The sequence below is a fragment of the Eutrema salsugineum genome, unplaced genomic scaffold (genome assembly GCF_000478725.1).
Source record: "Eutrema salsugineum unplaced genomic scaffold, Eutsalg1_0 scaffold_3, whole genome shotgun sequence".
In the NCBI taxonomy this organism is placed as follows: Eukaryota; Viridiplantae; Streptophyta; class Magnoliopsida; order Brassicales; family Brassicaceae; genus Eutrema; species Eutrema salsugineum.
Window position 1 is genome coordinate 16,585,600 of NW_006256756.1, and position 25,769 is coordinate 16,611,368.

General features: G+C 39.3%; 3 non-coding genes across 3 annotated transcripts; 2 read left to right on the forward strand and 1 right to left on the reverse strand.

Moving 5' to 3' along the window:
• Positions 1 to 413: 413 nt before the first annotated feature.
• LOC112085789 lies at positions 414 to 519 on the reverse strand. The gene has a single exon (XR_002899086.1). It is a non-coding gene; the product is annotated as a small nucleolar RNA R71 (small nucleolar RNA).
• An 11,918-nt stretch (positions 520 to 12,437) lies between these two features.
• Positions 12,438 to 12,544, forward strand: LOC112085706. Its single transcript, XR_002899005.1, has one exon. It is a non-coding gene; the product is annotated as a small nucleolar RNA R71 (small nucleolar RNA).
• Positions 12,545 to 23,997: 11,453 nt separating this feature from the next.
• LOC112085865 lies at positions 23,998 to 24,105 on the forward strand. Its single transcript, XR_002899152.1, has one exon. It is a non-coding gene; the product is annotated as a small nucleolar RNA R71 (small nucleolar RNA).
• The last annotated feature ends 1,664 nt before the right edge of the window (positions 24,106 to 25,769 follow it).

Consider the following 25,769-nt stretch of genomic DNA (forward strand, 5'->3'; position numbering starts at 1 on the left):
CCGTCCTGTTCCGCAAGCAAATCAACACCGAAGACAAGCCAGGAACCATCGCATAGCTGATTTTGACGCACCTACTCAAAATTTTCAAAACCGATCTGCAATTCAAGTCCCATTTCCGAACCGGAATGAGTTTGAAGTCAAGCCTCAAATCATCTCATTGGTGAAGCAAAATCAATTCCATGGAGTTCCTTCTGAACACCCAATGGACCATATCGAGCTCTTTGAAGAAATCTGCAGCATGATGAGAACAAACCAAGTTCCACCAGACTATTTAAAGTGTAAGTTGTTCCCTATTTCATTAGCAGACAAAGCTCACCGTTGGTTGAAATCTTTGCTTGCAGGATTGATTACTAATTGGGAAAAATGTAAAACTGCTTTCCTGAAACACTTCTATACTAAGTCAAGGTCGAACCAGTTGAGAACAAAGATCTCAAGCTTCCAACAGGGACCGACTGAATCTTTCTATGAAGCCTAGGAACGTTTTAAGGAGTATGAACGTGATTGCCCTCGCCATGGATTTCCTGGATCAAGCCTGCTAAGCACATTTTACCGAGGTTGCAACGAAAATACAAACTTTCACTTGATACAGCTAGCAATGGAGATTTTGGACAAAAAACGATAGCCCAAGGAAGAGCCCTCATCGAAAATTTGGCTCAAGCCAATAGCAATGATTGTCCTGAATATGATCGATCGACGAAGAAAACCGTAACAGACAACAAGGAGATAACCGAGTTGAAGAACATGATGAGCCAGCTTCTGAAGAGCAACAATCACCCAATCCATGCTTGTGAGACCAACATTGGCGCAGAAGATGAAGGACCTAGTGATATTGATCACATTAATCAAGCCTTCCAAGAAGAAGATGTGAACTATGTAGGAGCACTAGTACCATATCAAAATCACTTCAACAATGGCTGCAACAACAACTTCCGAAATGCAAATTACAACAATCTCTCTTACCGCAATCCAAATGTGGAGAATCCTCAAGATCAGTACTACCCACCACAGCAGAAGTCCTTCCAAAAGAAGTTCCAAGGTGGAAACTTCGGAGGAACAGGACCATATCAACCGCGACAGCCATATAACTACCAAGGTACGGGTTTTAACAATCAATTTGTACAACAGCAGGGAGTCACGACGAACCAGCTAGCTTCAGAAATCGGTAGACTTGAACAGTCCATCCAACAGCTCGTTATGACGAACGAAAAAGCATCTAAAGACGTGAACGTGAAGGTTGACTGCATGTACAATGATCTGAACGGGAAGTTTGAAGCTTTATCTTCGCATGTCAAAAAGCTAGACGTGCAAGTCGCCCAAACAGCAGACTCTATGAAGAGGCAAAGTGGAGTTCTTCCAAGAAGAGTTGAAGATAACCCTAAGAGGTTTTGCAACGCCATAACCACATTGCCTGAAGAAGAGGCCTGAACCGATGGAAAGAAAGAAGAAACCCCAATCTTTGTACCACTGTACAAGAATGTCGATGCCAAGCAGCCACCATTTATGGTACCTGAACGATCACCGCTTCAAAGGCTTACAAAAGCCGACGATCCTGGACGTTTTGTTTTCCAATGTTTCATTTCAGGAATCAAGTTTACAGACTGCCTGTGCGATTCCTAGGCCAATGTCAACATCATGTCAAAGACACTTGCTGAAAAATTGGACATAAAAGCCTTAAGGACATCGACGGTTAAGGTTATTTTTGGAGATTCGTCTCAAAAAGACACTGAAGGGGCGATTCATGATCAACAAGTTCTAGTGGGAGACAAGATTGTTCCAGCAGATTTCCAAGTCCTGGAGATGGATAAAGACAAGGAGAGGCCACTCATTTTCGGGAGACCATTCCTAGCTACCGTAGGGGCAGTAATCGATCACGCAAACCGGCATGCTGTCTTCCCCAATGTGGATCGCAGAAGGTAATACCCGACTATCCTAGATGATTTTCCAAGCAAAGGAGACAGGCCAAAAAAGAAAGAAAAAGAGAAGCCGAAAGCCTTTGCAAAGATCAAGATCATCATTCCACCGGGTGCAACAGAAACTAGTGAGGACCAAATCCAGGAGTTGATCGAAAAACACAAAAAGGGTTTTAAACAATGTTAAAGTCCGAAAGTAGAGTAAAGGTAAGAAGACGGCTCCTCAAGGAGAGGAAGTAAAACCTCCAGCGACCGGGAGTGATAAGGGCACATCAAGTGCAGTGCCATTCAAATCAGCCTGATTTTTCATGCTTACGTCGAGCTAACGACTTAAACAAAAGCGTTTAATTGGAGGCAACCCATTTAGGTACATTTTCTTTTAGCTTTCTTTTCCTCTTTACAATCTATGCTTTCTTTTTCTTTTAAGTTTCAGGTATTTTATAAGACAAAAACACAAAAAAAATCAGAAAATTAGAAAAACCAAGAAGAAAAGGGTAGGTTTTTAGCTGCTCGGCCCGGCAAAGACCAGAAAGTTGGACAAAGGCCGCAGGAGAAAGAGCCGCGGTCGCGACCAACCGACCCGCGGCCAAAGGTGCATCGACCGCGGCACCGTGAATGTGACACCGGCCGAGCCTTTAATCGCCGCGGTCGTGAGTCTCCTGACCGCGGCCGTTGGTCGTTGAGGTGACGATGCAGATTTCCACCGCTTTTCGGAGTTCCCTGTGATTTCCGGAGCATTCCAGGTAAAGCACGTTAAGATTTTCTGTAAGTTTTAAACCTCATTTGCGTGCAAGACACGAAAGGAGCAGCACCAGTTCGCATCAGACACATCGGAGGATGAGTGATATATCAGCACTTCACTACCATCACGGTTCTATCATCATTTTGTTTTCTTTTATCTTATTTTATTTTGCTTTTATTCACCATCTTTTCACCAACTTTTTCACACTGGGGACAGTGTGATTTAAGTCTGGGGGAGGATGTCTATCCGTACTAATCATTTGCTTGCTTTTGCTTTTAAATTTCAAGTACTTTTTAAATTTTAATATGTAACCTATTCGACATTAAGTATTTTTCAGGAATGTTTGACGAAAAACTATGATGATTTAGACCTGCACACTTCTACACTATGCATGATAGCTCATTTGTGGTTAGCACTAGACTAGGCGGTAGCTAAAGTACTTGCACTACGAACTCCCACCAGAGGACTTTTATTCATGGAGATTCTTTCTGACAGGATATACTAGCTCATTTTATTTGACCTTAATTTTGATATCTAATTTTCTCATCATTGATTTTAGGTAGGCATCGACATACACATCTAGGACGTCTTTTACCCTCACTTTTACCACTCTCTGTCGTCCTAGATGACCAGTTTATCTCTATCTGGTACCATACCCTAAGCCCAAAACCCTTGTTTTCAATCCTCATGCATTCTCTCTTTAGTTTATATCAGCAGATATGTGCAAAAACGTCGGAGAGAAGAGGAGCGACGCAATTTTCAGTCACTCACAAAGGAGACTGAATGGAATTGGGAAAGAAGAGTATCAGAAACCTCATGAAGCTTTACAAGACAGATATTAACTGGTAATTTCGAGCTCTCTAAGACTCTATATCTAAAGGTGTTCCCTTTCTCAAAAAAAAAAAAAACGAATTAAAAAGAGAGAGGGAAACAAAAAAGCCTAATGAGTCTTAGATTGACGAAATTTGTGGAGCAATAAGCAACCACTATTTGTTTAAGGAGCTATGGTTTTGAAAGATTTACAAAAATCTAAGTCTGGGGGAGTTAAGAGAGAACCCGAGGAAGAAGACCAGGAATCTATGGCAAGAAGAAAGTGACTGAAAGCTGTGGATACCAACAGCTTCACTCTCTCTTGCGGTTTTGCATAATATCTTGCATTCTCCAGATCTTTAGGTAACCCGTAAACACTTTAAGCCTTACCCCTAGAATAACGTTTTTGACACCTAGCCTAGATTGCCTTGCCTAGACTTTCTCTGATGAGAACCACCGAGAGTTTTAATGAATGTTAAGAGCTAGTTGACTGGAAGTTAGATCTAAGTGCATAGATTTCCGCATGATGGATTAACGGACTAGTTATGCCTGTATTGCTAGTGAGAATTTTCTAGGCTATTCTCGATTGATGCATACTGATTGATATTGGTCTAGAAGTTTGATCTCTGAGATTTTGTTTAGTTCCTGCGTTTTCAAACCTCTCGCCGAGATTTAGCCTTTGTTTTGTTTGAGGACAAACAAAAGACTAAGTCTGGGGGAGTTGATAACACCAGATTTTGACCATTTTTATGGATCACTTTAATATCTTTTACAGGTGTTTTTACTCCATTTTCAAAGGTTTTCAAAGGATTTCTATGTTTTCGGATTTTAAAAGACTTTTCAGGTAATTTGGGATAAAGAGGCACAAATTGGAACAAAAAGACTCTTTTGAATAAATGCAGACCGTCAGAACTCTCAAGGAGAGACGAAGACCTTATCACCGTCTGATCACCCTCAAAATTGGACAACTTATAAAAGAATCAACCAGCTTTCAAATGCACTTGGTTTGGAGACATTCCAACGGTTGGATCTCAAGATATTCCATTAGGCCCAGAGCCACTCGAAGACGGCCATTAAGTCACGCGACCGCAGCCAACAGCCCATTTCTCGCGGTCAGAAGCCTCCCGACCGCGACCAACCACCTAATCCCCGCGGTCACGTCACTCCCGACCGCGGCCATCATGCTCCGAACTAAAGCCCATATTTCTGAAGCCCAAAGTCATTCTCAGCCTCAATTCCGGAACCCTAGAGACCATGGAGTATTGAAGACTATAAATACTTGTCATTTAGGTCGTTTTTAGAGAGACCCCTTCATACTTTACAGAAACCCTTTTTCCTTTAGCCGTTTTTATGCGATTTTTGAAGAAGATTGTTCAAGTCCGAGTTCTTCAGTAGAGAAGCTTTTCTTTTCTGTTTTTCATTAATTTTATTAAAACCAATGATGATGTCGACCTCAGCCATGTCTGAGTAGATCCCGAGTTGGGCTTAGGGTTCCCGAAAGGGGCTCTCATAATCGATTAAGACATCTAGGTTTATTGATTTGGGATTTCGACCTGTTCTCTGTTTATTCTTGTTTTTATTGCATATATGTTTGATTGATCACCTAGTATCTGATCTAGATTGTTAGTGTTGCGAAAGTTTTCATTAAGTATCAGCCCTAGAATGAAACAGGCGATTTTTCCGTAGGAGTGGAAACCTACCTGCGGCGAGATCGTGAGTATTGACGAGTCTTGTGCAGCTCTTGCATTCTCTCCCTTCCAGGGCCAGAGTGGAAACCTACTAGTCAGGGTTGCGAGAAACAATTGGTTATGATCACGACAGTGACGTAGTCATACCGCCGTACTCTAGCTCTAGAACCCTATATATCGATATCCGTCAATCTCAATCTATCTACCCTAGTGTCAAAACCGATTATGATCCCTTAGAGTTCCCAAAAGCTCAGCGTTTTTAGCCATAGTTTACAAACCAATCGATTTTTATTTGTTTTCCATTCGATTTTTCTACTTGCTTTCTAGAATAGATTTATTTGCTTTCTTTAAGTTTTAGTTTAATTCGTGATAAACAACCAACCTTTAAAACCAATCTAGTCTAGACATAAAGTTAAAAACCGTAGAAGAATATCAGGCACACAAATCTCTGTGGATTGGATCCCTAAATACAACAATTGATTAGCTGTGCACTTGCGGCTTTCATTTGTTTTTGTTAAGGGTAAAACTTGTCCTCTCACGCAGTTGACACGACATCAAACTTCCAGTCAACTAGCGCTCTACATTCATTAAGTATATTGTGATGTTCTCATCAAAGACATCATTCAGGGTAGACGGCGTTTGGCATTAAAGGCTATTTAAGTGGTGGAGCTTAGGTGTTTCGGGTTACCTAAAGAATTTGGAGGGTGCAAGATATTATGCAAAACCGCAAGAGAGAGAAGGACCTGTTGGTGACCGCAGATTGTTAGCCACTTCTCCTTTGCTGAATGTTGTTGCATAATCTTCCTCCTTTGTTGTAAACAGCTGTTCCCCCAGACTTAGATCTTTTCCGGGAATCATAAAGATAATCTCCAAACTCCAAATAATTGAATCAAGCTTGCCTCAAGTATAAAAATTGAGTCTCCTAGACTCTCTAAGGTTTTAGATTTCCTTTCTCTTCTTTTTTTTTTCTTTTCTTTTTCGGAGAGAGTCTAAGGGTCAAAATTGTACCATGATTTTGAAGTTTTTTCAAGGCAAACTAAGTTTTCTCCTTTTGTTGAATTGTTCCATTGAAATCGCAGGTCTTCGTCTTCAGTGACTGAAAACTGCGTTGATACTCTTTCTCTCCGACGTTTTTGCACATATCTGCATATAGGACAATGAAAAACAAGAGTGCATGTGGTTTGAAAGAGGTTAGTGATGTGCTCAGGTTTTAACCCTAGTTTTCTGCAAGCGCACAGATGTACGTTGTAATACTTAGGGGTCGATCCACTGAAGACCAAGTAACTGCAATACGAGTTTACTTGAGATGAGAACTGAGTTAAGATGAAAATATGGGTGTTTGTTTGGGGGTTGTGAACAGTGACGAAAATAGCAAATAATAAACTTAAAAACAAGTAAACAATAAGATCAAATCAATACGAGAAGGTGTTGGGCGTTAGGGAATTCGCCGGGAATCATAGATTAGCTAACAAGAGAATTAAACATAGAGTTTTCAATAGATTGTTCATGAAATCAAATCCAGACTAATCTACTCACGTAGTATTAATCACAAATCAATTCACTCAGATTTACTAAACTCCCATTCAGTTCTCTAAGTTTCTAGACAAATTAGTTTGATAATTTCACAAAACGCTTTAGATCGACTCACACCGTCTAAGAGAATTTGTTCATCTAAATAGGGTTAATCGATTCAACAACACTTTCGATGAGTAAATCAACCTAATCGCAGAAGCTAGATGATCAATCCAAGCCACATAAACGAAACGCAAATTTAGATGAAGAACTCTAAAGATAAACCCTAATCTAACAAATCAGAAATCAATCCATGAATCCCTTTGAAAAATCCCTTAAAACCCAACAAGGAAATTACTCAATCATAGTGTATAAAAACATCACAGAAGTATTGTAGTTTTCTGGAAATTAAATAAGAGAAAGGTAAAGAACGAAGAACGAGGATGAAGATGGAGATCGATGGTGGCTCCTTCGGCGACTCCTTCTTCTCCCGAAGATGGAAACTCCGAAGTTTATGTGGCTCCTCTCTGCTCTCTCTCCACGACTTGTCAATAGAAAGACCTAAAACGAGTATATATAGCCTTCTAAATCGTTGGAAACGTCTTGGGTTTGAAGAATGAGTAGTGGGCTGGACTTGGGCTTGAATTAGGTCACTTTCGGACGTCAACGTTGTCTGGCCGCGGTCGCGGTGGTCCTGACCGCGGGGAATCATGGTCTGGCCGCGGTCGCGGCCTATGCTCTCCTTCGAGACTGCATTTTCTGTCTTTAGTGCATCGGGAATATCTGAAGTCTTTAGTGCATCTGGAATATCTGAAGATCTAACCGTTGGATTGCCTCCAAACAAATTGCATTAGAAAGCTAGTTGTCTCGTCTAAGTTGTCTCAAATTTTGGGGATGATCAGACGGTGAAAAGGTCTCCAACGAGTACCATACTTCTAAGGTCTGCATTTATCCAAAATTGCTCATTTGTTCCAAATTGCACATCTTTAGTCCAAGTTTCCTGAAAAGTCTTTTAAAACTCTAAAACATAGAAATCACTTAAAAAACATTGAAAACAGAGTTAAAACACCTGCATAAGATATTAAAACAATCCATAAAAATGGTCAAAATCCGGTGTTATCAACTCCTCCAGACTTTAACCTTTGTTTGTCCTCAAACAAAACATAGATCAAGCCAGGAAAAGAACCCTTAAAAATCCGCAGGAAATAAACAATATCTCAGTGACCGTCCTTCTAAACCATAAGCTATCATAAAACATCTATCTGGATCTAGTCTAGAAAATCCTCACCAAAATACAAACATAACTAGTCCGTTGATCCGTCATGCGAAAATCTACACACTTAGATCTAACTTCCAGTAAACTAGCTCTTTACATTCATTTAGGGCACAGTGAATTCTCATGAAAAACATCATTCAGGGTAGACGGCGTTTGGTAGTTAAGGACAATTTAAGTGGTGGAGTTGAAGTGTTTCAGGTTACCTGAAGAACTGGAGGATGCAAGATATTATGCAAAACCGCAAGAGAGAGAAGAACCTGTTGATGACTGCAGATTTTCAGTCACTTCTCCTTTGCCAAATGCTGTGGCTTAATCTTCCTCCATTTTTGTAAACAGCTACTCCCCCAGACTTAGATATTTTCCGGGAATCAGAAAGATAATCTCCAAAACTCCATATAATCGAACTCTAGCTTGCCTCAAGGATAAAATCGATCCTCCTAGACTCTCTTAAGGTTTTTATTTTATTTCCTTTATTATATAAATATATATATATATATATATATTGTTTTTTTCTTTTCTTTTCATCTATTTTTTTTTATTATTTTTTTTTTGCGAAGGGAAAACAACCTTTTATAGAGAGAGACTCTAAGGGACGAAATTGTACCAAGACTTTGAAGTTTTTCCAAGGCAAACTGAGTTTTCTCCTTTTGTTGAACCATTCCCATGAAATCGCAGGTCTCTATCTTTAGTGACAGAAAACCGCGTTGATCCTCTTTCTCTCTGACTTTTTTGCACATATCTGCATATAGGACAATGAAAAACAAGAGTGCATGTGGTTTGAAGAGGCTGGGTTACGGTGGGGAACTAGCTAAATGTGAACTAGCCATTCAGGATCAACAAAGAGTGGTAAAAGAGTAAAGGAGTCCTGAATGTATGATTCGTTTCCCTGATCTAATGCTTTAATGAGAAAGTTAAGTCAAGATTAAGTTCAAATAAAATTAGCTAGTATATCCTGTCAGAAAGAATCTCCATGAATAGAAGTCCTCTAGTGGGAGTTCGTAGTGTAAGTACTCTAGCTACCGCCTAATCTAGGCCTAAATCACAGAAAGAGCAAAAAACAAGGAAATAGCGTAGAAGCACACTGGTCTAAATCATCATAGTATTGTTTATTTATGTTCCTAATGTGAAAACGTTTTGAAAACTTTTTGAATAGTTTTTATGTCCAAAACAAACTCAAAACAAATCAAATTTCGTTAGTAACGGATGAACATCCTCCCCCAGATTTATTTCACACTGTCCTCAATGTGATGAAATCTAAGAAAGGATAGATAAGGAAGTAGAAATTTGAAGTGTTTAGATGCACTTACCTTGCTGGAGGAATGAGTCGCGGTTGCACCGTCGGTCGAAGTTTCACCAGGGCCGGAGTGATGGCCGTTTTCGGTTTATGATTACTTCTCGTCTTTTATTCGTTCTTCTTTGTAAAAACCTGAAATTAAATGAAACAAAAACAATGCAACAAAATAGAAATAAAGATCAAAGGGAAATAAGTAAAATACCGAGTGGGTTGCCTCCCATTAAGCGCTTGTTTTAAGTCATTAGCTTGACTTGGTCGTCTTTTAGGCATTATGCACATCTGCTAAGGAGATTGGATCCTCCTTTACTTCTTGAATGTCTGCAAGATATGGCTTAAGACGTTGTCCATTGACAGTGAAATCGCCTCCTTGACGGTTCCATAGAACCACAGCACCATATGGTAAAACTTCTTTGATCTTGAAAGGTCCAGACCATCGTGATTTAAGCTTTCCGGGAAACAATTTTAGACGTGAGTTATAAAGTAGAACCTGGTCATTAGGTGAGAACGTCTTATGTACTATTTTCCTGTCATAAAACTCCTTCGTCTTAGAATTCTCATAGGCATTATGGCGAATCTCGTCTAACTCATTTGGCTGAATCAAACGTTTTGCACCTGCTGTCTGGATGTCGTAATTCAGCTTTCTTATGGCCCATTCTGACCTGAGCTCTAACTCCCATGGAAGATGACAAGCCTTACCATAAACAAGATGAAAAGGTGTAGCGCCCAACGGGGTTTTGAACGCAGTTCTATATGCCCAAAGAGCATCATCAAGCTTTGCTGACCAATCTTTTCTTGTTGGTCATATTGTCTTTTCCAGAATTCTTTTGAGTTCTCTGTTTGATACCTCCACTTGTCCATTCGTCTGTGGATGATAAGGTGTAGCTACCTTATGTTTCACTCCATTTTTCTTCAAGAGATTCTCAAACACTTTGTTGATGAATTGAGAACCACCATCACTGATGACGAGTCGCGGAACACCAAATCTTGGAAATATGATCGACTTGAACATCTTCATTACTACTTTTGCGTCATTTGTGGGGCTGGCTATGGCTTCTACCCACTTAGACACATAGTCAACAGCAACAAGGATGTACTTGTTTCCAAAAGACGAAGGAAAAGGACCCATAAAGTTGATTCCCTAAACATCAAAAACTTCGACTTCTTGAATGAAGTTTTGAGGCATCTCATGTCGTTTGCTGATGTTCCCTTGTCTTTGGCAAGCATCACACTTAGATATGAATTTATGGGCGTCCTTGAACATGGTAGGCCACCAATAACCAGCTTGTAAAACCTTCGCTATAGTCTTATCAGTAGCAAAGTGTTCAGCATAGTTAGATCCGTGACAATGAAAAAGGATTTCTAGAACTTCTTCTTCGGAGATGCACCTGCGAAACAAGTTATCTGCACACTGCTTATAAAGATATGGTTCATCCCAAAAGTATCTTTTTATATCACGCAAGAACTTCTTTTTGTTGTAGCCAAAGAATCGTGGCGGTTCGACGTCTGCTGCTAAGTAATTCACGATATGCATAAACCAAGGAAGCTTGGAAGGTTTTTCTTTTGGAGGCGGGGCTGGACGTGTCTCTGGGGTGATTACTTTAGCATTACCATCTTTCTCCCCGTCTTCAATAGGGTCTTGAGAGGTCGATGTCGAGCTTGCACCAGGTGAGGTAGCTTTGCCCTTAGATTTCTTTGATTTGCGCTTAGACTTCCTTGCTTTGTACTTTGATTTTCTCAACTCGACAACTCCCTTGGGCTCGACTAACGGGGCTTGTATAGAAACGTGTTGGCACCTTCCCTTGTTATCTCCAGGGTCTAGAATCAACTTCTCTTCCTTGTAGATGGTTATACAGTAAGAGCTTCCACCACTACAGACTGCAGGATAGAAGATTCTCTTTTTGACTTTAGAAAAACAAACTCTTCGGTTGGGATAATCAACAACTGCCCCCACTGTTGCAAGGAATGAACTTCCAAATATTAACGCCCTGGGAGAGTCATTTTCCATCTCAAGAATGTGAAAATCAACAGGAACAAGACACCCTCCTACTTGCACCATCAAATCCGTTACGAAACCATATGGAATCGTGCTTGAATTGTCTCCAAACTTAACAGAACCATGAGGAGGTTTGATATCACATATCCCCAGCTCGGTTGCAATTGCTTTAGACATCACATTCACATTCGCTCCTGTGTCACATAGAGAGTCAGAAATTTCCATACCTTCAATTATGCAGGGGAAGACAAACTTCACCGAATCATTTATCTTATGAAGCTTCCTTTGGTGTGGAAAAACTTTGCCTATTGCATCATACTCTTCAGGACATGCTGGAGATTCAACTTCAGTGTCATGATTGCTAGGAATAGGCGTGACTTCTCTCTCACCATCAGTGTTTATGACATTGCAACGCCACATTGGATTGTCTACGGATTTTCCCGGAGGGTGACCATCTTGTCTCTTCACACTTTCTCCAATTTGTCCGATTTGTTTCTCGAGCATCTTGACATGAGTTGAGAGGTTAGTGAACTTCTGAAATGACTCCTCATTGTTCTTGTTGAGGTGATCATTCATGATGTCTAACTTGTACCCAAGATCATTCATGTTGTCTAACTTAAGCTCAAGGTTGCGGATGTCTTGGGCGATTTCTTCATGTACCTCAGCGATTCGTCTCTCCATAGCTTCGGTGCTTTTCGAACTATCTAATCAACATGAGTGGAAAGAGCTTCAAATTTACCATTAAGATCAGTGTATAGGCAGTCCACTCTTATATCCACATCGTCTGCTAATATTTGCAGCTTCGTAAGAAGTGGTTGCACCATAAGCTCGAGCTTGTTGTCTTGAGAGGTTGGAGATGATTTTGGAGCAGACTGGAGATTCATATGGGCGTGATCTTGTGCTCCAAGTTGATGATTAATCTCAGCTCCATTAACTGCTTCGCAGACATTAACAGAACGCTGCTGATTTTGGAGAAACAATTTCACCATGGCTTTAAGTTCTTCAATCTCCTTATGATCATGGGAAGTAGAACGTGATGTTCTTCCTTGATCAGGACAATTGTTTCTGCTGCTTGCAGCAAGATTATTAATCAAGATGTAAGCTTTTTCCACAGTCCTTGTCATGAAGTTTCCATCGCTTGCTACATTTAGAGGTGCCTTAGATGTCCATTCAAGACCTTCGTAGAAAGTGTTCAAGATGCATGTCTCTGTAAAACCGTGGTGAGGACATTCCCTAATGTAGCCTTTATAACAATCCCAAGCTTCATGAAAAGGTTCGCCTCCTTTTTGTTGGAACCTAAAAATCTTGTCTCTAAGCAAGTTTGATCTAGAGGTGGTGTAGAAATGTTTAAGGATGGCAGCCTTGCATTCGTCCCATGATTCGAGTGAACCAGGAGACAAAGACTTGAACTAAGAACGCGCCTTATCACAAAGAGAAAATGGAAACAACTTGCACTTTAGTAATCTGCAGGAACTCCGATGGATTGCTTGGTACTGCAGATTTCTTCAAAATCTTCGAGATGGTCCATAGGATTCTCCGTTTTGCTGGACGTGGTGGTTATCTCTAAGCCTATCTAAACCTTGCAAGTGTCTATTGTTATCGCCGATCTCTAATTTTTGTGTGTGTGTGTGTGTTTTTTTTTTTAATAATTAATTATTTAATTTATGTATATATATATATATTTATATTTTTTTTTGTTTTTTTTTTGTTTTTTAGTTTATATTTATATATATATAATTTTTTTAATGTTAATATATAGATTTATATATATAGATATATATATATATATTTTATATATTAATAAATATTTTTTTTAGTTATATATATATAAATTTATATTTTTCCGTTTTTTTATATTTAATTTTTATATATGTATATATATTTTTTATATAAAATAATAACTAGATTTTTTTTTTTTCAAAAATGAACAAGAAAACGTACCTTATACTCGATTCTGACCTGAAACTCGTAGGCAAAGTTAAAGGTCCCCGGCAACGGCGCCAAAAACTTGATGTGCTCAGGTTTTAACCCTAGTTTTCTGCAAGCGCACAGATGTACGTTGTAATACTTAGGGGTCGATCCACTGAAGATCAAGTAACTGCAATACGAGTTTACTTGAGATGAGAACTGAGCTAAGATAAAAATATGAGTGTTTGTTTGGGGGTTGTGAACAGTGACGAAAATAGCAAATAATAAACTTAAAAACAAGTAAACAATAAGATCAAATCAATACGAGAAGGTGTTGGGCGTTAGGGAATTCGCCGGGAATCATAGACTAGCTAACAAGAGAATTAAACATAGAGTTTTCAATAGATTGTTCCTGAAGTCAAACCCACACTAATCTACTCACGTAGTATTAATCACAAATCAATTCACTCAGATTTACTAAACTCCCATTCAGTTCTCTAAGTTTCTAGACAAATTAGTTTGATTATTTCACAAAACGCTTTAGATCGACTCACACCGTCTAAGAGAATTTGTTCTTCTAAATAGGGTTAATCGATTCAACAACACTTCGATGAGTAAATCAACCTAATCGCAGAAGCTAGATGATCAATCCAAGCCACATAAACGAAACGCAAATTTAGATGAAGAACTCTAAAGATAAACCCTAATCTAACAAACCAGAAATCATTCCATGAATCCCTTTGAAAAATCCCTTAAAACCAACAAGGGAATTACTCAATTATAGTGTATAAAAACATCACAGAAGTATTGTAGTTTTCTGGAAATTAAATAAGAGAAAGGTAAAGAACGAAGAACGAGGATGAAGATGGAGATCGATGGTGGCTCCTTCGGCGACTCCTTCTTCTCCCGAAGACGGCAACTCCGAAGTTTATGCGGCTCCTCTCTGCTCTCTCTCCACGACTTGTCATTAGAATGACCTAAAACGAGTATATATAGCCTTCTAAATCGTTGGAAACGTCTAGGGTTTGAAGAATGAGTATTGGGCTGGAATTGGGCTTGAATTAGGTCACTTTCGGATGTCAACGTTGTCTGGCTGCGGTCGCGGTGGTCCTGACCGCGGGGAATCATGGGAATCATGGTCTGGCCGCGGTCGCGGCCTATGCCCTCCTTTGAGACTGCATTTTCTGTCTTTAGTGCATCGGGAGTATCTGAAGATCTAACCGTTGGATTGTCTCCAAACAAATTGAATTAGAAAGCTAGTTGTTTCTTCTATGTTGTCTCAAATTTTGGGGATGATCAAACGGTTAAAAGGTCTCCATCGAGTACCATACTTCTAACGGTCTTCATTTATCCAAAATTGCTCATTTGTTCCAAATTGCACATCTTTAGTCCAAGTTTCCTGAAAATTCTTTTAAAACTCTAAAACATAGAAATCACTTAGCAAACATTGAAAACAGAGTTAAAACACCTGCATAAGATATTAAAACAATCCATAAAAATGGTCAAAATCCGGTGTTATAAGTTAGGTTCGGTGAGGAACTAGCTAAAGATAAACGATCCTTTCAGGATCAACAAAGAGTGGTAAAAAGATAAAGAAGTCCTGAATGTATGATTCGTTTTCCTGATCTAATGCTTTAATGAGAAAATTAAGTCAAAATTAAGTCCAGATAAAATGAGCTAGTATATTCTGTCAGAAAGAATCTCCATGAATAGAAGTCCTCTGATGGGAGTTTGTAATGCAAGTATTCTAGCTACCGCCTAGTCTAGGCCTAAATTACAAAAAGAGCAAAAAACGAGGAAATAGCGTAGAAGCACACTAGTCTAAATCATCATAGTATTGTTTATTGTGTTCCGGGTTTGAAAACTTTTTGAAAAATATTTTGAAAATGATTTTTGAAAAATTTTATGAAAAATTTGCCAGGAAAAATATTATGTAAAACATTTTGAAATTCTTTTTGAAAAATTTTATGTGTCCAAAACAAACTCAAAACAAATCAAATTTCATTAGTAATGGATGAACATCCTCCCCCAGACTTATTTCACATTGTCGCCAGTGTGATAAATCTTAGAAAGAGTGGTAAAGAAAATAGAAAAGTTGAAATGATTAAGTGAACTTATCGTGCTGGAGAGTGCTGCTCGTCTTTTGTATTTGTTCTTCCTTATTGAAAATCTGAAATTAAATAAAACAAAAAAAAGCAATGAAAATAGAAAATAAAGGTCAAAGGGAAATAAATAAAATACCAAGTGGGTTGCCTCCCACTAAGCGCTTGTTTCAAGTTGCTTGCTTGACATTGTTTCTCGATTAGACTTAACCGGGGTCGTGACACTCCTTGATCTCATCATGGGCCGATGATGGATCAATAAGAAACATCACTTCTCTTTCGTCTTCTCTTTCTTCAGCCAGATATGGCTTTACACGCTGTCCATTCACTGTAAATGAGTTTCCGGTTTTGTCCCACAGGACATTGGCTCCGTATGGTTTGACTTCCTTTATCGTGAAGGGTCCTGACCATCTTGATCGTAATTTTCCTGGAAAAAGCTTAAGATGAGAGTTGAAAAGAAGAACTTTATCGTTATGAGCAAAAGTTATATGAATAATCTTCTTATCATGATATGCTTTTGTCTTCTCATTGTAGATCTTCGAGTTTTCGTAAGCATTGTGTCGGATTTCTTCTAACTCGTGAAGTTAAAGTAGTCTTCTTTCTCCAGCTGTTTTCAAGTTCATATTCATCTCCTTGATAGCCCATTGCGCCTTATACTCGAGTTCTACTGGAAGGTGACATTTTCCATAAACTAGGTTGAATGGTGTTGTTCCTAATGGTGTCTTGAATGCTGTTCGATATGCCCATAGTGCATTGTCAAGCTTGGTAGACCAATGATTGCGATGAACTGCAGTTGTTTTCTGCAAAATCGACTTGATTTCTCTGTTTGAGATCTCTACTTGTCCGCTGGTTTGGGGATGGTATGGAGAAGCAACTTTATGTGTAACTCCATTCTTTCTAAGAAGATTTTTGAAAACTCTGTTGATGAAGTGTGATCCTCTGTTGCTTATTGATGCGAGCAAAAGCGGAGTTTGTTGTTTTCGTTTTACTAACCTTCAGGTTTTAAATTTATAACCCCTAAATGTCTGCAAGTGCACAGATGTGCGCTGTAGTACTTAGGGTATCGATCCACAGAGACTTAGTTGTTTCATTACGAATTCACTGCAACACTTAAATCAGATTAGAACTAAAAGGGTTTTGGTTTTGGTTTTGGGTTTTTGGTTGTCACTAAATCTAAACTAGAAAGCAAGTAAAAACTAAAGAGCAATTGAAAACGAAAGCAAATAAAACAAGTAGTAAGCGATTAACAAGAGGCGAATTGAAGCAAGTAAAATCGAATGAAAAGCAAATAAAATTGAAGGTAAAAATCGATTGAAACTAGAAGGCTGTAAACAATTAAAGACCAACGTTGGGGCTCAAGGGGAATTCGCAGGGTTCACGGACTAGGCTATATCGATTTTAAGCATATGATAAAGGTAATAAATTACGTATGTTCTAGAACTCGAGGCACGGAAGTATGAATAGCCTACTTCCGCAGCACTAAACAACTATCTCTCGCAACCCTAGGTTTCCACTCTGATGGAGGCCCGATGATGCTCTCCTCGACGGCTCCTCCTTCAAAGGCGGCGGCCTCCTAGGGTTTCTCACGAAATCCCTCTCTCTCTCTCTCTAAGTTGTCTAAGTTTCGGTCTCTATTGGTCTCTACCTTTAGGAATGACCTAAAGGGGGTATTTATAGCTTCTGGGGGGGGGGGTTCTGGACACTTAGGGCTTCAAAAATAACAAAGGGAACTGATCTGGGCTTTAATTAAGTCATCGGGAAAGTGAACGACCAAAGTCCGCTGTCGCGGTGGCTTTACCCGCGGGAAAATGGGTGTTTGCCGCGGTCCCGACACTTCCTCTCTTCCGGAACTGCATTTTCTGTCATTCTTGCATCGGGAGTATCTGAAGATCTAACCGTTGGATTGTCTCCAAACCAAGTGCATTAGAAAGCTGGTTGGATCCTCTATGTTGTCTCAAATTTTGGGGGTGATCAGACGGTGAGAGGTTTTCATCGCTTGTCATACTTCTGACGGTCTGCATTTATCCAAAATTGCTCATTTGTTCCAAATTGCATATCTTTTGCCCAAGTTTCCTGTAAAGTCTTTTGAAACTCTAAAACATTGAAAACAATTTAAAAACCTTTGAAAACAGAGTTAAAACACCTGCATAAGATACAATTATGATCCATAAAAGTGGTCAAAATACGGTGTTATCAACTCCCCCAGACTTACCTTTTTGTTTGTCCTCAAACAAACTTAAGTCAGGAAAGATATTTTTGAAAATCGTAGGAATTAAACAATATCTCAGTGAGCGTCCTTCTAAACCATAACTTATCGTGAAACATCTATTTGGATCTAGTCTAGAAAATTCTCACCAAAATACAAGCAAACTAGTCCGTTAATCCGTCATGCGAAAATCTACACACTTAGATCTGACTTCCAGTCAACTAGCTCTTAACATTCATTAGAAATCTCGGTGGTTCTCATCAAAGAAAGTCTAGGCAAAGCAATCTAGGCTAGGTGTAAAAAGGGTTATTCTAGGGGTAAGGCTTAAAGTGTTTACGGGTTACCTGAAGATCTGGAGAATGCAAGATATTATGCAAAAACGCAAGAGAGAGTGAAGCTGTTGGTATCCACAGTTTTCAGTCACTTTCTTCTTGCCATAGATTACTGGCCTTCTTCCTCAGGTTCTCTCCTAACTCCCCCAGACTTAGATTTTTGTAAATCTTTCAAAAACATAGCTCTATAAACGCTTAGTAGATTCTTCTTGCTCCACAAATTTCGACAATCTAGGACTCATTAGGCTTTTTGTTTCCCTCTCTCTTTTTATTTGTTTTTTTTGTTTTTTTTTTTTTGAAAGAGAGGGAACACCTTTAGATATAGAGTCTTAGAGAGCACGAAGTTACCAGTTAAGATTTGTCTTGTAAAGCTTCTTGATGTTTCTGATACTCTTCCTTCCCAATTCCATTCAGTCTCCTTTGTGAGTGACTGAAAACTGCGTCGCTCCTCTTCTCTCCGACGTTTTTGCACATATCTGCTGATATAAACTAAAGAGAGAATGCATAAGGATTGAAGAGAAGGGTTTTGGGTTTAGGGTATGGTACCAGATAAAGATAAACTGGTCATCTAGGACGACAAAAAGTGGTAAAAGTGAGGGTAAAAGACGTCCTAGATGTGTATGTCGATGCCTGCCTAAAATCAATGATGAGAAAATTAAATGTCAATATTAAGGTCAAATAAAATGAGCTAGTATATCCTGTCAGAAAGAATCTCCATGAATAGAAGTCCTCTGGTGGGATTTCTTACTGCAAGTACTTAGCTACCGCCTAGTCTAGGCCTAAATCACAAAAAGAGCAAAAACGAGGAAATAGCGTAGAAGCACACTGGTCTAAATCATCATAGTATTGTTTATTGTGTTCCTGGTTTGAAAACTTTTTGAAAAACATTTTAAAAACGATTTTTGAAAACATTTATGAAAAACATTTTGAAAAACATTTTGAAAAATTTTATGTGTCCAAAACAAACTCAAAACAAATCAAATTTCATTAGTAACGGATGAACATCCTCCCCCAGACTTATTTCACACTGTCCTCAGTGTGATAAATCTTGGAAAGAATGGTAAAGAAAATAGAAAAGTTGAAATGTTTAAGTGAACTTATCGTGCTGGAGAGTGCTGCTTGTCTTTTTTATTTATTCTTCCTTATTGAAAACCTGAAATTAAATGAAACAGAAACAAAGCAATGGAAATAGAAAATAAAGGTCAAAGGGAAATAGATAAAATACCAAGTGGGTTGCCTCACACTAAGCGCTTGTTTCAAGTCGTTAGCTTGACATTGTTGCTCGATTAGGCTTAACCGGGGTCGTGACACTCTTTGGTCTCATCATTGGTCGATGATGGATCAATCAAAAACATCACTTCTCTCTCGTCTTCGGTTTCTTCAGCCAGATATGGCTTTACACGCTGTCCATTCACTGTAAATGAGTTTCCGGTTCTGTCCCATAGGACTATGGCTCCATATGGCTTGACTTCCTTTATCGTGAAGGGTCCTGACCATCTTGTACGTAATTTTCCTGGAAAAAACTTAAGACGAGAATTGAAAAGAAGAACTTTATCGTTAGGAGCAAAAGTTCTATGAATAATCTTCTTATCATGATATGTTTTAGTCTTCTCCTTATAGATCTTCGAGTAATTGTAGGCATTGTGTCGGATTTCTTGTAACTCATGAAGTTGAAGTAGTCTTCTTTCTCCAGCTGTTTTCAGATTCATGTTCATCTCCTTGATAGCCCATTGCGCCTTATATTCTAGTTCTACTGGAAGGTGACATGCTTTTCCGTAAACTAGGTTGAATGGTGTTGTTCCTAACGGTGTCTTGAATGCTGTTCGATATGCCCATAATGCATCGTCAAGCTTGGTTGACCAATCTTTGCGATGAACTGCAGTAGTTTTCTGCAAAATCGACTTGATTTCTCTGTTTGAGATCTCCACTTGACCGCTGGTTTGGGGATGGTATGGAGAAGCAACTTTATGTGTAACTCCATTCTTTCTAAGAAGGTTCTCAAAAACTCTGTTGATGAAGTGCGATCCTCCGTCGCTTATCACAATTCTAGGAACTCCAAAACGCGGGAATATCACAGATTTAAACAGCTTCATGACAACTTTTGCATCATTGGTGGGGCTAGCGACTGCTTTTACCCACTTAGAGACGTAGTCTACTGCTACTAAGATGTATTGGTTTCCAAAAGAAGTAGGAAAGGGTCCCATAAAATCTATTCCCCAGACATCGAAGATTTCTACTTCGAGAATAAAATTTTGAGGCATCTCATTCCTTTTGCTTATGTTGCCCATCCTTTGGCATTTATCGCATTGCGATATATAAGCTTGAGTATCTTTGAAGAAAGTAGGCCACCAGAAACCTGCTTGTAAGATCTTTGAAGCGGTTTTGAAGGTTGCAAAGTGTCCTGCGTAAGACGAGCTATGGCATCCGAATAAAATTCCTTCCATCTCTTCTTCAGCCACGCATCTTCGGAATAACCCATCAGCACATCTCTTGTAGAGATAGGGTTCATCCCAAAAATAATGTCTTACGTCTTTCAGAAACTTTTTCTTCCTATACCCAAAGAATTGTGGTGGTTCTACATCAGCTGCTAGGTAATTCGCTATGTGCCTAAACCATGGGGTGTTGAAAGCATCTGCTCGTCGCATTAGTGGACGTGGTGGTGCGGTATTGGAATGGGTGGGGGTTGTATCTATAGCATAGATGTTTTCTTCTGGCAAACTGTCATTTAAAGGCAATCTTTCTTCAACTCGAATTCGTGAAAGATGGTCTGCAACTCCATCATCTGCTCCTTTTCGATCTCGAATTTCGATATCGAATTCTTGCAGCAGGAGGATCCATCTTATCAACCGACGTTTAGCGTCTTTTTTAGACATTAAATACTTGATTGCAGCATGATCAGTATGAACTATGACCTTAGATCCTACGAGATAAGAACGGAATTTCTCAAATGCAAATACGACAGCTAGAAGTTCTTTCTCTGTTGTAGCATAATTGCATAGAGCCTCGTCTAGAGTTCTACTTGCGTAGTAGATTACGTGCAGTTTCTTATCTTTTCGTTGGCCAAGCACTGCTCCGACTGCATAGTCACTTGCATCGCACATGATTTCGAATGGGAGTTCCCAATCAGGTGCTTGCACGACTGGAGCAGAAACAAGGGCTTGTTTGATCTTATGAAACGCGGCTAAGCATTCATCATCGAACTCGAAGTTCGTTTCCTTGCAAAGCAAACGCGTAAGAGGTCTAGCTATTTGAGAAAAATCTTTTATGAATCTCCTATAGAATCCTGCGTGTCCTAAGAAACTACGAATTCCTTTTACGTTTGTGGGTGGTTGTAGGCTGGTCATGACTTCGATTTTAGCTTTGTCAACTTCAATACCTTTTCCGGAAATTCTGTGCCCAAGCACGATTCCGTCTTGTACCATGAAGTGACATTTTTCCCAATTTAATACTAAATGCTTATCTTCACATCTTTGCAGAACTTTACCAAGGTTGCCTAAGCATTTTTCAAAAGAAGATCCATAGACAGAGAAATCGTCCATGAATACTTCCATGAAATCCTCAATAAAATCTATGAAGATCGACATCATGCACCGCTGGAAGGTAGCAGGTGCATTACACAATCCAAAAGGCATACGTCTGTAAGCGAACGTGCCATATGGACAAGTGAATGTCGTTTTTTCTTGATCCTCCGGGCGAATAGGAATTTGGAAAAATCCGGAGTATCCATCAAGGAAGCAATAGTAGGGATGATTAGCTAATCTTTCTAGCATTTTATCTATGAATGGAAGTGGAAAATGATCTTTCCTAGTTGCTGCATTCAATTTCCGGTAATCGATGCACATACGATGTCCAGTTACTGTTCTTGTAGCGATCATTTCATCTTTATCGTTTTTAATGACAGTGACTCCTCCTTTCTTTGGGACAACAAGAACTGGACTAACCCAAGTGCTATCTGAGATAGGAAAGATTATTCCAGCTTCTAAAAGCTTCATAATCTCCTTCTTGACAACATCCATGAGATTAGGGTTCAGTCTCCTTTGACTTTCGATTGAGTTTTTAGCATTATCCTCTAGATTTATCTTGTGCATACAAAGATCTGGAGAGATTCCAGGTATGTCATCAAGTGAATATCCTAAGGCTTTTCTACGCTTTCTCAGCTCAGTCAACAGCATTGTGGTTTCTTCTTCCGTCAAACCAGAGTTTATTTTGACAGGATAAGTAGAATTTGGTCCAAGGAAAGCGTACTTAAGTCCGACGGGAAGAGGTTTAAGCTCGACTTTAGGGGCTTTAAGCTCGCTCCAAGGATCATTAATTGCGGCGGCAGTGTCTTTAGGAGGTGTAGGAATGTTTGTTTGGTCCTTAAGATCTAGATAGTTTAGAGGTTTCCTATAAGTTTCGGATTTATCAAGCATATGTGTGCATTCACTTGAAATTTCTTCAAGGAAATTGCGTTCATCTTTTGCTGGTGAAAGCGTGACACTTAAAGGGTCGTCTAGAAGCAGATCTTCATAGACTTCCTTAATAATTCCGTCTAACTCATCAACCCAACAAATTTTGCCATCCAAAGTCGGTTTATCGAAACTTTTGTTCATGTCAAACTGCATAACTAGGCCGGCTAGATGAAGGTCAATTTTTCCTTCAGGAACATTGATTTTGGCTCCGGCTGTAGATAGGAATGGTCTTCCAAGAATAAGAGGATCCTTAGGTTCTTTTTCTAGTTCTAGAACTACAAAATCGGTAGGTATGGAACAATTTTCGATTTCTACAGGAACATCTACTAGGATACCTACTGGTTTTCTAACAGAACGATCAGCTAGTACTAAAGAAATCTTAGTGGGCTTGAAAGTGTGATTTCCTAAACGTTTTGCTACTGAAAGAGGCATCATGTTTATGCTAGAACCTAAATCACAAAGAGCACGTTCAAAAGCTACATCATTGATGGTGCAAGAAAGTACGAAGCTTCCAGGATCGTTTTTCTTTTCAGGGATTCGGCTTTGCAGGATAGAACTACATTCATGGGTTATCATCATAACGCCTTCTTCTTTAAGATGTATTTTCTTAAAGCAGGAATCATAGCACAAGCATCTACAAAAGGTAATCTCACATTTAACTGATCGATTAGCTCTTTAAGCTTAGCTTTTTCTTTTTCTTTCTTAGGGGCTCTTAAGGCTCTAGGATATGGAGGTTTAGGTTTGTAGACACGAGTTGGTGGAGGAGGAATTGGGTCTTCTCCAAGGATTTCCCGGGATGTATCTTCTCTTACTTCTTCTCCATCCTTCTCTCCTACCACTTCTTTTTCAACATCTTCATTCGTAATTCTTTCATTTTCTTTCTCCTTTTCCTTACCCTTTTCCTCATCTTCGGGATCTTTAGGAAATTCAGGCTCTTTGTAAGCTGATCCACTCCTAAGTGTGATAGCTTTCACATGATCTGAGGGATCTACTTCACTTGAGCTTTCGAAAGAATTTTCACTTTGCTCCTCTTCAGAATTTTCTAACTTGTTAGAATTAGTTTTGACCATTATGTTAAGGAGGGTATCAGAATCCTTCTGCATCTCTTTTAGTTCAGATCTAAGATCACTAATCTCTTGAGACATAGATTTTTCAAGCTCTAGAATCTTTTTGTTTAGGTTTTCAGCTTCAGAAGAGGGAAAACTTGGATAGGAAACAGGATTAGATTGATTAGCTGAGATTGGTTCGGAAGGTGGTTTCCAGTCAAGTTTGGAAGACAATTTCCCGCGGTCAGGTGGCTCACGACCGCGGTGAAACACGTCTTGGCCGCGGTCAGAACAGCTACGACCGCGGTGAAACCTTGCTTGGCCGCGGTCCGGATAACTGGACCCGCGGTGATCAGAAACGAATGGAAAATCTTGAATTTGATAGACTTCTGCAGTGTTAACCATCCCTTGACCATAAGAATCCATTGGGTTGTCCCAACCATCAAAGTTACACGTATTGTGTACCCTATTTGGTTGTTGCAATCCAAGATGACTCATTATTTGACGGAGACACTTTAAAACTTACGAAATTTCTTCTTTCTTCTCAGGAAGTGCAGAATTACCAAAGGTTATTTGATTTCGGATGCTGTTTCCTAAATTTTTAATGAAAACGTGAGCATCTTCTACAGATCTAGTTGTGAAATCTCCATTACTTGCTATATCAAAAGAGTGTCGCAACTCTGGAGTTATACCGCGATAGAAGATACTTAGCAGGTATTCCTCGGCATATCCATGGTGTGGACAATCTCTTTGGTACTCCCTAAATCTTTCCCAAGTATCTAAAAGATCTTCATCTTCTTTTTGTTTAAAAGTTCTTCTCTTCTTTCTTAAGAGATTTGCAAGATTTCTAGTGTAAAAACGATTTAGGAAAGCAGTTTTACACGCTGCCCACGTTTTTAGTGAAGCAGGTGGCAAAGATTTTAGCCATTTGCTGGCCTTATCTCTAAGAGAGAATGGGAAAATACTGCACTTGTGGTAATCCCCATTTGCTGTAATGGTTGCACATAATTCTTCGAAAGTCTCGATATGGTCTATCGGATTTTCGAGTGAATAACCAGAGAATTGATTTTGTTGAACTAAATGGATATGGGGTACCTTAATTTCGGTTTTTCCATCCTCAGGTAAGGCTGGTTGAATAGCTCTTCGATCTCCCATGAACTTTTCGAGTGAATCAAAACTTCCAATCAGTTCTTCATCATCTTTGTGTTTGGCCGATCCGATTAGCTCATTGTCATCATAAATTGGTTCTTCAAACTCATCATCAGTCAGGTCATCATCACTTCGAACACCATTCACACGATTTGGTGGATCACCATGAGTTCCAGGAACATGTTCCCGGTCTCTCATTGCAGAGAAACCTGGAAAATTCAAAAGAAAAAATAAAATAAACAAGTGTTCTAATGGATTTAAGCTGGGATTCGCAACGAAACAAATTTAAGTCCCCGGCAACGGCGCCAAAAACTTGATGCGAGCAAAAGCGGGGTTTGTTGTTTTCGTTTTACTAAGCTTTAGGTTTTAAATTTATAACCCCTAAATGTCTGCAAGTGCACAGATGTGCGCTGTAGTACTTAGGGTATCGATCCACAGAGACTTAGTTGTTTCAAGACGAATTCACTGCAACGCTTAAATCAGATTAGAACTAAAAGGGTTTTGGTTTTGGTTTTGGGTTTTTGGTTGTCACTAAATCTAAACTAGAAAGCAGGTAAAAACTAAAGAGCAATTGAAAACAAAAGCAAATAAAACAAGTAGTAAGCGATTAAACAAGAGGCGAATTGAAGCAAGTACAAGCGAATGAAAAGCAAATAGAATTGAAGGTAAAAATCGATTGAAACTAGAAGGCTGTAAACAATTAAAGACAAACGTTGGGGCTCAAGGGGAATTCGCAGGGTTCACGGACTAGGCTATATCGATTTTAAGCATATGATAAAGGTAATCAACTACGTATGTTCTTGAACTCGAGGCACGGAAGTATGAATAGCCTACTTTCGCAGCACTAAACAATTATCTCTCGCAACCCTAATCAGTAGGTTTCCACTCTGATTTTGGAAGGGAGAAGATGCAATAGCAGAACAATACTCATCAACATTCACAACTCAACTACAGGTAGGTTTCCACTCCTATAGAAGAATTGCTCGTTTCACCCTAGTTCAGACAATCAATGAAAGCTTTCGCAACATATTATATCAGATGGGCTTCTAAGTGGCCAGCAAAGAATCACGCAGTAAGATTAAAGGCAAACGAAGAACATCTAGAAGATTATAAATCCTAAATCTATCGATTCATAAGCAAAGACGCATGAAATTCCTTTTGAACAATCCCTTTAAACCCAACTGGGTAACTACTCAAGCATATTGTAACAAAGCATCATAAACAAAATTGAAGGTGCAGGAAACTAAAGAAAAGAAGGAAGAAGAACGAAGAACGGAATCGCAGATGGAGGCGCTATGATGCTCTCCTCGACGGCTCCTCCTTCAAAGGCGGTGGCCTACTAGGGTTTCT